This window comes from Rhipicephalus sanguineus, chromosome 1, assembly GCF_013339695.2.
Source record: "Rhipicephalus sanguineus isolate Rsan-2018 chromosome 1, BIME_Rsan_1.4, whole genome shotgun sequence".
Classification (NCBI taxonomy): Eukaryota; Metazoa; Arthropoda; class Arachnida; order Ixodida; family Ixodidae; genus Rhipicephalus; species Rhipicephalus sanguineus.
In genome coordinates, this window is record NC_051176.1 from 72,343,879 (window position 1) to 72,356,401 (window position 12,523).

At 47.7% G+C, this 12,523-nt stretch overlaps 1 long non-coding RNA gene across 1 annotated transcript; it reads right to left on the reverse strand.

Moving 5' to 3' along the window:
• Positions 1-2,135: 2,135 nt before the first annotated feature.
• On the reverse strand, positions 2,136-5,424 carry LOC125758059 (uncharacterized). The gene is made up of 2 exons (XR_007415782.1): positions 4,836-5,424; positions 2,136-2,440 (listed from the first exon to the last, which is right to left on the reverse strand). It is a non-coding gene; the product is annotated as an uncharacterized LOC125758059 (long non-coding RNA).
• Positions 5,425-12,523: the final 7,099 nt, after the last annotated feature.

The following is a 12,523-nucleotide window of genomic DNA, read 5'->3' on the forward strand; positions in this document are numbered from 1 at the left end:
CTCTGCTCTGGGTGATTTGAATGAACGGTATCACGGCATCTACATCGACCTCAGATTGGCATATTCAATGGCGAACTTTTTGTTGCGCTTTCCATCTCCGCGAAAGTCTTCCCTATAATTACCATAGCTACCGAGACAAGATGGAGCTAGATGTCGTGGAATGCGCTTATCTGATACATTTTATAAGGATGCATTTAGGTACGAACGTTATGGCCCAACTATCCAATATATATATATTGTGTCGCGAACGCCAAAGTTGGATTCACTTGGTAATAATAGACTACCTTAATTGCCCTGTTTCCCCTTCGTTGCATGGTTTTAGGTTCTCTTTCTTTACTAATTCGAATATGTGATGTGTTTTCATGAATAAAATATTTTGTACACGCCAAGTTTTTCTGTGAAATGTTTCGCGAATTAAGCCATATCCGTAGTTGGCGGTGATAAATTGTTCGATGTGATTAAAATCTTTCCGGCTTTTTCTCGGCGATTTTGCGACTTATTCATTGTTTAGCGAGCATCCTTTCATCACGCTTCTCGCTGTCTTCGGGCTGTTGATTCAGCATTATGCAGTCTCAGACAAAGCGCTCAACGTCGCCTGCCCCCTAATTCCGCCGCGCTGATCACATTCAACTTCGGCTGAACGGCTCGCGTAGTCATACAGCAGGCCAAGTCCGCAGATTTCTTGCCAATAGATATGTGAACTTAGATGGCTGCGTTGAGATGCTTCCCGCATCGTATTTGGACTACATTTTTCTTCTACGTGTCTTAACTGAATCTCTCATATTGCTTAGGTTACATAAAGCGGCTACAGACCTCTCTTACATTTTTCATCTTCCGTAAAATTTATTGTCAAATGCCCAATTTTACAGAGTACAGATGGCCAGACTGGGATGTTTGCACCTTTTTCTGGGAGTATGATTTTACGCGCTATCGAAATATGCGCCCAGCGATATTACCCCACGTTTCGTAAGACATATTTACAGAACGCCCATCCAAGCAGTAAAAATGTCTAAAATTCAGTGCAATAGGGCTATTACAATACGCATAACAACGCTGTTGTGTCAGGTTTACTGATGTAGATTGGCTATCTGTTTCGGTGGACGATTACTCCAGCTCGATGCTAATCGCAACATCCCATTCAGCTACGCGCTGACCATAGACTGGTCGGCCGTCTCGTTTCAGCAGCATAATAAAAGGGATCGTGAAACAGTTTTCACGATTTTGTACAAACGCACTGAGCCGGTAAACCGAGTCCTTATGATCATTTGCAGGCTAAATTGAGCTCTCTGTGTTGTGTTCAATTTCTAACAAGAATTTAAACATGCGAATTGGTACAGACCGCAGCGGCTCAGCCGAATGAGTTTTCGACTTTCTGCTTCCATTCTACGCACAATTGTTCCATTATACGTAGCACTGGTGATCGATCTGATTGGATATATGCAGTTACGTCATTGAACCTCTGGAGGACTTCGAGCGTCATCTGCCTGTGTCACAACGTGCTCCGTGTTGACGTGAGCTGCGCGACATTGTTTATCTCGTGGTTTGTTTTCTTCCGACATCATGAATTGCCTAAATACTTAGTGTGCTGCAAATCTAGCGATAGGTGACCAGTAAAGCTGCGTTTTCGTGTAAGGTACAGTCGAGTGCATAATTTTAGAGACCACGGGAGCGCGTGCCGAGGCGCGTCGCTGCGCCTTCTGGCGGCTGCACGGCTCTGTCCGGGAGCGCGTACTGCGCACGCTCGTCCCATATCACCCGGCAGCCTGCCCTTTCGCTCGTTTCAACGGCGCGCATCTCGAAACGATGCGGACGGCGCAAGGTGCCACTTCTGCAGTCGCTGTGCAAGCACCGGTACTCCCGAGCGATAATATAGCGGCGAAAATGCCTCTAATGTAATAGCATGGCTCGAGCGCGCCATGCAATACGCTTTCTTCCTTGATGCAGCGCGGAAAACATGCAGTTTCTCAGCTTTTCTCAAGCGGAGTTGCGTGATATGCTCATCTTGCAGTGATGAATTTTGTGCTCTGTCTCGGAGACGTTATGTCAGCTCCATTTCTTGGTGCGAATATCGCGCGTGCAGTGGTATGCAGTAAACCACCGAATATCGCGCGTCCAGAATGAATAGCCAGGAAACGCGATAAATAAACAGTTTATTCTTATAAGCCAGAAAAAAAAAGAAAACGATAGCTATAACTGCTATCCAGGAAGGATCACTACTTTCAGTATTTAATCAAACGCCCATCGGCGGCAATCACTTGCGCCACACGAGATGGCATCGAATTGTAAAGCGCGGCCACGATCTCGGGGCGTGCACGAAGTGCTTCCCATTCCTCCTGTATGGCCGCGAATAGGGTCTCCTTCGTTGAACTTCCAAGATTCCGCGCCGCAAGTCGGCGTTTCACGAGACCCCAGACGTTTTCAATGGGGTTCAGGTCCGCTCCTACAGCTGGCCATTCCAATGTGCGAACAGCAAGGCCCTCAAGCAAAGATTTCACACTGCGAGCAGTGTGAATCGGGCTCCTGTCATGCTGGTACACGAAACAACCATCCTTGAACGGCCCATTCAAGACATAAGGAAGCAATTCTCTCTCTATTATAAGGGAGTACGTGGAGGCTGAAAGGTTCCCATCGATAAGAACCAGTGGTCCAAATCCTTCCCTGGTCATGGCGGCCCAGACACTCACAAAGCATCGGCCACTGGCAAAGACCGACTGCGTGTACTGTGCTGAATACCTGGCGAGGAAGGAAATGCTGGATTGGTTACACGGATTTATAAGAACGACAATGGCACATTGTCACTTTATCCCCGAACAATTTCGTCTTACTTGAAGATCCATATAATGAAATTTTAATTATGCGAGATCGCCAAGATGGTGCGAAATATTCCACATGTTGGTAAGGCACCCTCAGTGCGTTCCAGTAGGCCTCGCAAACTCAACTGTATTTTTCTAAGGTAATGAGGTACAATATACAAAAAAAACATCACACACTGGCTAAGGTGCTTAAGTTTGGCGAGCTGCTCACGATAAGAAGTAACACAGCTTAAAGAGAATCAAAGCTAAGCAACGTTCTACAGCAAGTTCGAAGACAATAAAATGCTGGGCTTTACTTGCCTTAACCACAACGTAATTAAGGCGCACTGTAGTGGGTGACCTGCCATTATTTTTACCAGCTGCGGTTACTTGCCCTGTGCACTACTCTTTCTACACATTCAATGGTAAATAGTACAAGGATGACATTAACGTAGAAGACAAATCGCAAATGTTACCTCGAGTTCATTGGACGCCATACTCGCCGTTCCTGATCCCAGCGACTTGAAAACGTTGATTCATCGCTGAACACGACTTCTCCCCACTCTTCTGATCCCCATGTCTGCACAGAACGCGCAAACTGCAGTCGCATGGATCTTTGCCTGTCCGTGATGTGGGGCTTCTGGGCCGCGACGCAGTTGGCAAGCCCTGCTTCTGCCAACCTCCTACGGATAGTCCATACGGACGCGTTGAGATGCAATGCATCTTTTATGCCTTTCGCTTATATATGGGGATCAGCTACTACGGCGGCGATAATTAGCCTGTTCACTTCGTCATCTGTGCATCTTGACCTTCCAGCACGGTCTCTGTCACTGATCCCCCCTGTTTGTCAGTACGCTTGGATGACACGACTCACCGCATTTCTTGACCTTTGAAGGAGCCGGCAGATGACCCGCTGAGAAAAGCCTTGGATGCTTAACTCTACGATGCGTCTCCTTTCATCAGCTGGTACTCGTGGCGACATTTTTGAAGACGAATGTGGGGGCCTTGAAACCCCCGATCTTATACTCTTTCGAGAATGGCACTGTCCAATAGCTGTCCAATAGCTGGGCTGTGCCGCGATATGCTGCCATTCAACATTTGCTGTACGAGATAATTTCTTATGGTCAACAAGCCCGAAAGACCACGAAACAAGGCAAATAATTGACAAAAATGACAAAATGGCACTGCGCCTGCGTCGCAAGCACGCGTGAACCTTCTGAGTGCCCAATTTTTCTGACAGAGCTATAATAAAGAATCGCATTTCCACGCAGTGAGTAATGTGTACAAAAGGAGCGGTGTGCCGCCGTGCGAGGTATTTGGTCGAACAGCTTAAGGAATTAACTTTTGTTTCCTTGTGGGGCCTCCAACATTTGAGCACTTCGAACTGAAATGTGTTCGCCTGTAATTCACTGCAGTATTTTACAAAACAACGTGACCAGAATACCAGAATACACGCTGATGCTCGAGCGACGGATGTTAATGGAGGCAGTCTCAATTCCCGACTACTTCGCGTTCGAAAATGTTCCGTGCATATGTCATGGGTAGAGTTCTATTGAAATACTGAAAGCGGTGACGCCCCTTTCAACCTTCGTGATTTTCTCTGGTTTCCGGAAAAAAACATTCCCAGATACCCCCAAATATGAAAAGACTCGAAAGTGAAAGCCTATGACATCTCTTACACGTCTCAATCCGCATTAATTCACGCTTACTTGTCTTAATCTACTATAATGCATCCAATTAATGGGTTGACTTCAATCAGGGTTTATGGTTCGAGTAGTAGAAGACGACACATGAATATCTGAAATTCGAATCCTAGAAACTCTTGGGTCGAGGCTCGACTCCTACCAATAATAAGTGCGGGCTCTCGACGTGACAGAACCACGATATATAGAAAGAAATAAATTTTATTATATAGAAATGACATAGAGCTCCACCAAAGTAACGTCTTGGGAATGTTTGCTCATTCGGGGTTCTTTAACGTCCACTCAGTATACTAGTTTCAAGTATCTCTCCTCTATCGAAATACGGCATGCGCGACTAGACTTGAAGATGCGTCTTTCGGGTCAGCAGCCGAGCATCGAAACCACTGCACCACCGCAGCGGCCTTAATAAAGGATTTATCCTTAATAAACCGAGTTTGTTTTCACCTTTCTTCCTCGGCTCTTTTCTGCAGCTGTTGGACGTTTGGTGGTTTCATGCATGTTCATAGACACATGATATTTGGACCGAGTATTACTACGTGCGTTAGTTCGGCGAATGAGAGCGCAAAAGGCAACACTGCTGGCTGAGCTTATTGATTGCCTAACTCGACATTCAAAATGTGATCACGCCGCAGATCGCCTAGGAGTAACGTGCACTAGGTGCAGCACGCCGAAAGCCGCAAATGATGTGCTGTCGTCACATTAGCGCTCGGCTTTTTTTATTGTCTTCACAGCGACTACAGAAGTGGCACCTTGCGCCGTCCGCATCGTTTCGAGATGCGCGCCGTTGAAACGAGCGAAAGGACAGGCTGCCGGGTGATATGGGACGAGCGTGCGCAGTACGCGCTCCCGGACAGAGCCGCGCAGCCGCCAGAAGGCGCAGCGACGCGCCTCGGCACGCGCTCCCGTGGTCTCTAAAATTATGCACTCGACTGTACGTAAGGCAACTGGAGAGCGGAGTCACTTTAGCTCGTCGGTGTTGTGAGCGTTGGGCTCTTTCTATCCGATGAACGCCAGGATCCACGCGACTGCGGCTGTAGCTTCACCTGAAGACACAACCACTTTGCTTCAGTTTACATTTATCCGTGATCGTTCTGAAATACGTTTTTTTTTATCCGCACACTTGGCATTTGTGGATTGGCGGTGTACAGGAGAATAAAAGGGGAACGGCTCGTATGGCGCAATCACACTTGGCCTCGAAGGAAGCGAAAGCAGCGAGACTGACCAGAAATCCGCTTGCTCGGCCGCCTAAGCAGCCGGAAAACGAAGCGGCGAACGCGATGTGAAAAAGTCAGTCCAAGACCTTTTTTTCCGCCACGCGACAGTGGAACACCTTCCCACTTCACGGGAAGCTGTACTTTGGCTGCCCTAGCATATAAATCACGTGATGTACACATGTGGCCGCAATTTCAAAATGGCTGCCAAAGAGTCGGCGGTAGTTCGCATCGGAGCGATCGCAAATTACCCGTGCTCTAAGACAAAACCCACATCCTGTACAAGGAAGCGTTCACCACGACCCCAACGTATCTCCCCTTTGCACAGCCAAGCGAATGCTGCGGGCGTGTCTTCCTATGTAGTTTCTACTGGTGTATATCCTAAATCAATCGCTTGAAAAGGTGAAGACTATTCCTTTTCCGTGTCTTGCGGGCATTAAGACGTGAGCAAACATGCGCTAAACACGGGAAGAAGAAGAACGACCGACACAAGCGCTGAACTAACAACCACTGGTTTATTGCTTGGATATGCAATATATATGGAAGCAGTGCTCAGAAAAACAACAAAAACACATTAACTGCGCAATGCGCAAAGAGTGGTAAGAAGTCATCACATCAGATGCGTCGGAAAAACAGGCTGTCACTTTTTGTACAAGTAATTAGTTTCACAGTGTGGTGTAGATAAATTGATGGAACACTGACGCAAGCATTTCCGTGTTCATGGATATGGTGTGCTTCACTAATGTCCCGTGTTCTTTACTGATTGTACAATTCCAAAACAGTGCACCGCTCAAGAATTGGCTGACAGCCGCATGCTTTGCAGTGCTGGGCTAAATGAGTGGCCACAGATCCGCTATGCGAGTACGCGTGCTCTCGTAGCCGGTCGTTCAAACATCGGCCGGTTTGGCCGATGTAGCAACTTCCGCACGTAACACAGAAAGCACAAAGAGCACTTTGTCGAATGCAGGAAATCCGTCTAGCGCGCTGCCATCGCCAGCGATGACCGCAGCAGTCAGCGTTACCTTTTCTTGCTCGCAGGGCGGTAGGCAGCGGTTAGCCATCGCAAACTATGGAGCCGTCGATTTTAAGATGCTCTTGGGCGCTGGCATGGCGCTCTGCTTGTGTGATTACCTCCGGAGACAACCCTTTAATACCGTTCACATTAAGCTAGATTGAAAGCATAAGGGAACGCTCTTGTAACAGTGTGGAGTTTTGTTTAGATGTGCCGGTATCGTGACATGTCACTCTCAATAGTTACTCTTACGTGTTATCGGCTTGACAGCTAAAATAAACGAGGGATTCGTAGCTACCAACTTTTTGGCATTGTAGCGCGATGCTGTTTCGTACCAGCTGCAGTCTCATTTCTAGGAAGAAGTGTTAGTCTAAGATAAGGAAACCCTGACTTCATACTATGTTTAGCAGTGTTAAGTGATGTTACAAACATCAGTGAATAAAAATGGCTTATTTCAATGTTTCATTTCGTTGTAGGCCTATTTGGGCACTTTGCGAAAGTAATATTATTTGTGACGACCGCACAGAATTTCCACATGATGCGCTCAAATTGCTTTCCGTCTATTGCGTTGCACAGATGGAGGCGCTCCTTGACGGAGTTTATGGCAGATAAAAGCATCTGTCTAGGAATGTTGTCAAGAGGGATTCTCACACGCTGCTTCATATCCTCGAGGTTGGCTAGTTCAGTCTTGAAAACCTCGCATATCCCCAGAAAAAGAAGTCCAAAGGTGTCAAATCGGGCGACCTACGCGGCCATGGTGTGTTTCAACCACGCCCATTCCGTTCGTTGGGAAAGGACTCAATTTATGAGCTCGTTTAGTGGTTATGTTGCTGGACTGCTGACCCGAAGGTCGCGGGATCGAATTCCGCCCGCGGCGGCTGCGTTTTCGATGGAGGCGAAAATGTTTGAGGCCCGTGTACTTAGATTTAGGTGCACGTTAAAGAACCCCGGGTGGTCGAAATTTCCGGAGCCCTCCACTACGGCGTCTCTCATAATCACATCGTGGTTTTGAGACGGTAAACCCCAGATATTATTATTATTATTATTATTATTATTATTATTATTATTATTATTATTATTATTATTATTATTATTATTATTATTATTATTATTATTATTAGTATCATTCAATTTATGTGCTGGTGAAGAAAAGTGAGACGGGGATCCGTCATATAAGTAACCATAGCACAGCCAGTGGCCGCTCTGAGGCAAACTCAGAGACGATGCGCTTTAAAACGCATTCTGTGTACTTCTTTCCATTAACGCTGTCAGCGACGAAGTAAGCACCAATAATATAACCTCTAGATGCCAGGAGGTGGGGGGAATTAAACAACCCCACCCCCTTGCTCCTTAAACGAATTCTTATTTTAAATGCGAAGCATTTCTTAGCGAACTTCTGCGACTTTGGCCGTATCTATCTGTAGTGAATGAAGGGAATTTCTGAAAGAAATGTATATGTTTGTGAATTTTTGGTGGAACTTTGAGATGTTTGTGCGGATTGTGAGAATGAAGACGACGACGACATGAAGGCGAGCCAGAGGCAGGTGGCATGCGCGGCGGCGGCACGAGAAAAGAAAGCAAGAAAAGAAGACGAGAAAGAAGAGAGGCGCGTGTGGAACGCGCAGAGGGCGGAGCGAAGCTAGCCGAAGGACACGCCGGACCAGGGCGCTGTCCGAGAAGTTCGTCGTGGCCGTGCTCAGCGAGGACTGGTGCTTGCCTGGTGGTTCGGGCGTTGGCGGTGGCTCCAGCGAGGACGTGCCGGACCAGGGCGCTGTCCGGGGAGCTCCTCCTGCCTGTTCTCGGTGAGACCTGGGGAGCCGAGGTACCTGCCTGGGGCTACCGGTACCGGGTGCGGCTCCTGCTGTGTCGGCGGGCAGGCGTCATGAGTTCCTGAACACTGTCGCCGCCTGGGACGGCACAAGGCTGTGATCAAACGGGAGGCCTTCCCGAGGCCTTGTCTTCCTGCTGTAGGGCACACGGGACGTGTCACCTGCGTGCTTGGGCTCGCCTTCGACGAGACTCGTCGCCGCACATGGACTGACCCTCCGCAAGACGGCATCTACAAGTCGTGAGATGTTTTTTTTTTGTAACCTTGATCGGACATTCCGCGGGTAGGACTTTCAGATTAATTTATGTGTGTTTATCTGTGTGCTTGTTCTCCGTCATCGTCCCTAGAATCCCTTGTCTCCATAAATGTTTATTGAAACTCATTCATGCGTATTCTCTTGTCGCCCGTTCCGTTGAGCCACGCACTCGCAAACGTGACGAACCACCACTCGGTCCTTACACTATCTATCTATCTATCTATCTATCTATCTATCTATCTATCTATCTATCTATCTATCTATCTATCTATCTATCTATCTATCTATCTATCTATCTATCTATCTATCTATCTATCTATCTATCTATCTAGCCGCCTACGACTTCGTGCTCTCCTGGTCGCTTGGTTAATCGAATGTGCACCAAAATTGGTAAAGCGTAACATGACTGTATGACGAACATAAATGACAAGTCATAACATGAAAATCATGACACGAATGTCATGTACAGCATGATTTACATGCTACGCTCATGGTGCGCTGGCGGCCGTTTCGCTAGCTTGATATACACCAATATTGGTCTCTTCCGACGTGACCGTGTGACGAACATAAAAAACACGAGTTATCATGAAAATCATGACACGCATGTCATGTACAGCGTGACTTACGTGCCACGCTCATGGGGCGCTGGCGGCCGTTTCGCTAGATTGATATGCACCAAAATTGGTATCTTGCGACGTGACCGTGTGACGAACATAAATAACACGAGTTATCATGAAAATCATGACACGCATGTCATGTACAGCACGACTTACGTGCCACGCTCATGGGGCGCTGGCGGCCGTTTCGCTAGATTGATATGCACCGAAATTGGTATCTTGCGACGTGGCCGTGTGACGAACATAAATAACACGAGTTATCGTGAAATTCATGACACGCATGTCATGTACAGCATGACTTACGTGCCACGCTCATGGGGCGCTGGCGGCCGTTTCGCTAGATTGATATACACCAAAATTGGTATCTTGCGACGTGACCGTGTGAGGAACATAAATAACACGAGTTATCATGAAAATCATGACACGCATGTCATGTACTGCATGACTTACGTGCCACGCTCATGGGGCGCTGGCGGCCGTTTCGCTAGATTGATATACACCAAAATTGGTATCTTGCGACGTGACCGTGTGACGAACATAAATAACACGAGTTATCATGAAAATCATGACACGCATGTCATGTACAGCATGACTTACGTGCCACGCTCACGGGGCGCTGGCGGTCGTTTCGCTAGCTTGATATACACCAATATTGGTCTCTTCCGACGTGACCGTGTGACGAACATAAATAACATGAGTTAACATGAAAATCATGACACGCATGTCATGTACAGCATGACTTACGTGCCACGCTCATGGGGTGCTGGCGGCCGTTTCGCTAGATTGATATGCACCGAAATTGGTATTTTGTGACGTGACCGTGTGACGAACATAAATAACACGAGTTATCATGAAAATCATGACACGCATGTCATGTACAGCACGACTTACGTGCCACGCTCATGGGGCGCTGGCGGCCGTTTCGCTAGATTGATATGCACCGAAATTGGTATCTTGCGACGTGACCTTGTGACGAACATAACACGAGTTATCGTGAAAATCATGACACGCATGTCATGTACAGCATGACTTACGTGCCACGCTCATGGGGCGCTGGCGGCCGTTTCGCTAGATTGATATACACCAAAATAGGTATCTTGCGACGTGACCGTGTGACGAACATAAATAACACGAGTTATCATGAAAATCATGACACGCATGTCATGTACAGCATGACTTACGTGCCACGCTCACGGGGCGCTGGCGGTCGTTTCGCTAGCTTGATATACACCAATATTGGTCTCTTCCGACGTGACCGTGTGAGGAACATAAATAACACGAGTTATCATGAAAATCATGACACGCATGTCATGTACAGCATGACTTACGTGCCACGCTCATGGGGCGCTGGCGGCCGTTTCGCTAGATTGATATACACCAAAATTGGTATCTTGCGACGTGACCGTGTGACGAACATAAATAGCACGAGTTATCATGAAAATCATGACACGCATGTCATGTACAGCATGACTTACGTGCCACGCTCACGGGGCGCTGGCAGCCGTTTCGCTAGCTTGATATACACCAATATTGGTCTCTTCCGACGTGACTGTGTGACGAACATAAATAACACGAGTTCACATGAAAGTCATGACACACATGCCACGTACAGCATGACTTACGTGCCACGCTCATGGTGCCCTGGCGGCCGTTTCTCTAGGTTGATCGACCCCCAAGTTGGTATTGCGCGACGTTACTGTGTGACGAACATAAATAATAGGAGTTAACATGAAAACCATGACACGCATTTTCCTCAATGACATACACGACGATGTATGCAGCTCTTTGCTGGCTGCTTCGCATTACATCCATTCCCACAATGCGTGGGATCTGCCGGCTTTTTTGACATAAAATCCCAACAATTATTATTATTATCACTCTCTTTGCGTGCCAATGTGTGTGTTCGTAATTACTGTCTTGGTTGAGACTCTGCATCACCTGTGGCACATACCGGCATAACATTAACTTGGTTTACGGGTATGTGCCACACGTGACTGAGAGAGAGGGTTTCATGACATACGCGAGAGCCATTTTGCGTTATTCATGTCATGACCAGTGAATCGTGTTCGTCATACACTGATCCCGTGCTATGCCGATTTTGGTATATTACAAGTTATTGAGACGACCAGGAGAGCGCCCAGACGTAGGCGGCTAGATAGATAGATAGATACGTAGATGAAATGGCCAAAGTGGCAGGGCTTCGCTAAGAAATGCTTCGCATTTAAAAAGGCAGGAAGGTTATATTTAGCAGTGCACATGAATCCCTTTATCCATTCAGGTAGTGTTCGGAGGGTACAAACACCTGTGAGTAAACGACACTTATTGACCTCGAGGCCCACCACTGGAAACGCCGGCGCCATCGTCGGCGTGACGTGCTTGGCAGCATCACGTGGTCTCAGCGGCCGCGTCGGCTGCTTGTGGAGCACTGCCGCGTGTTCTGAAAACGAGTTTCAAGTCCCACATGCGCTGCGGTCTGTTCAAATTCGTAAATTTTCTCTCATTTTCTACTCAATTGAAACCATTTTAATAGAGTGGCTGCCTCCGAAGGCGACGAACATGGGGTTCTACCGCGATCGGTGCCGCAGTGCGACGCTTACGCAACGGAGTTCAGTGTGAGCCTGCACCGGTAACCGCGGGACGAGTAAATGCGTGAAGCATGCGTTGTAAAGCAAAGAACCGGCAAGTAGCCATCGGCTACGAGTCTTGTGTCCAACAAGCACTTCCGCGACGAAGACTTTCGTTACAGCGTCGGGCCTGCGATGTTCCGTGAGTAGCAGACAGCGCGCACTGAGATGATTGCTTATCTGCCACAGGATGGTAGAAGCGCTACCTTTTACCACGTGGGATGCCATGTCAGAACCCTCCCGTGCGACCTCTTGATCGTCGGCCCCGTGCTCAGCGTCCACAAAATCGGCTGAAGATGCGCAAGTCATTGTTTAGGTACGTTGAATTAAAAAAAACTCTCAGGGTCCCTTATGCATTCGCTCAAGATGACTAGAAGGCGAAAGCCATCTTCTTCTGATTCTCCCGCGCCCCCTCCAAAATCGTTCTGCACGTAACGCGGTTTTGCACGGCGTCCGTGACCGATCACGGAGGCAGTGCAA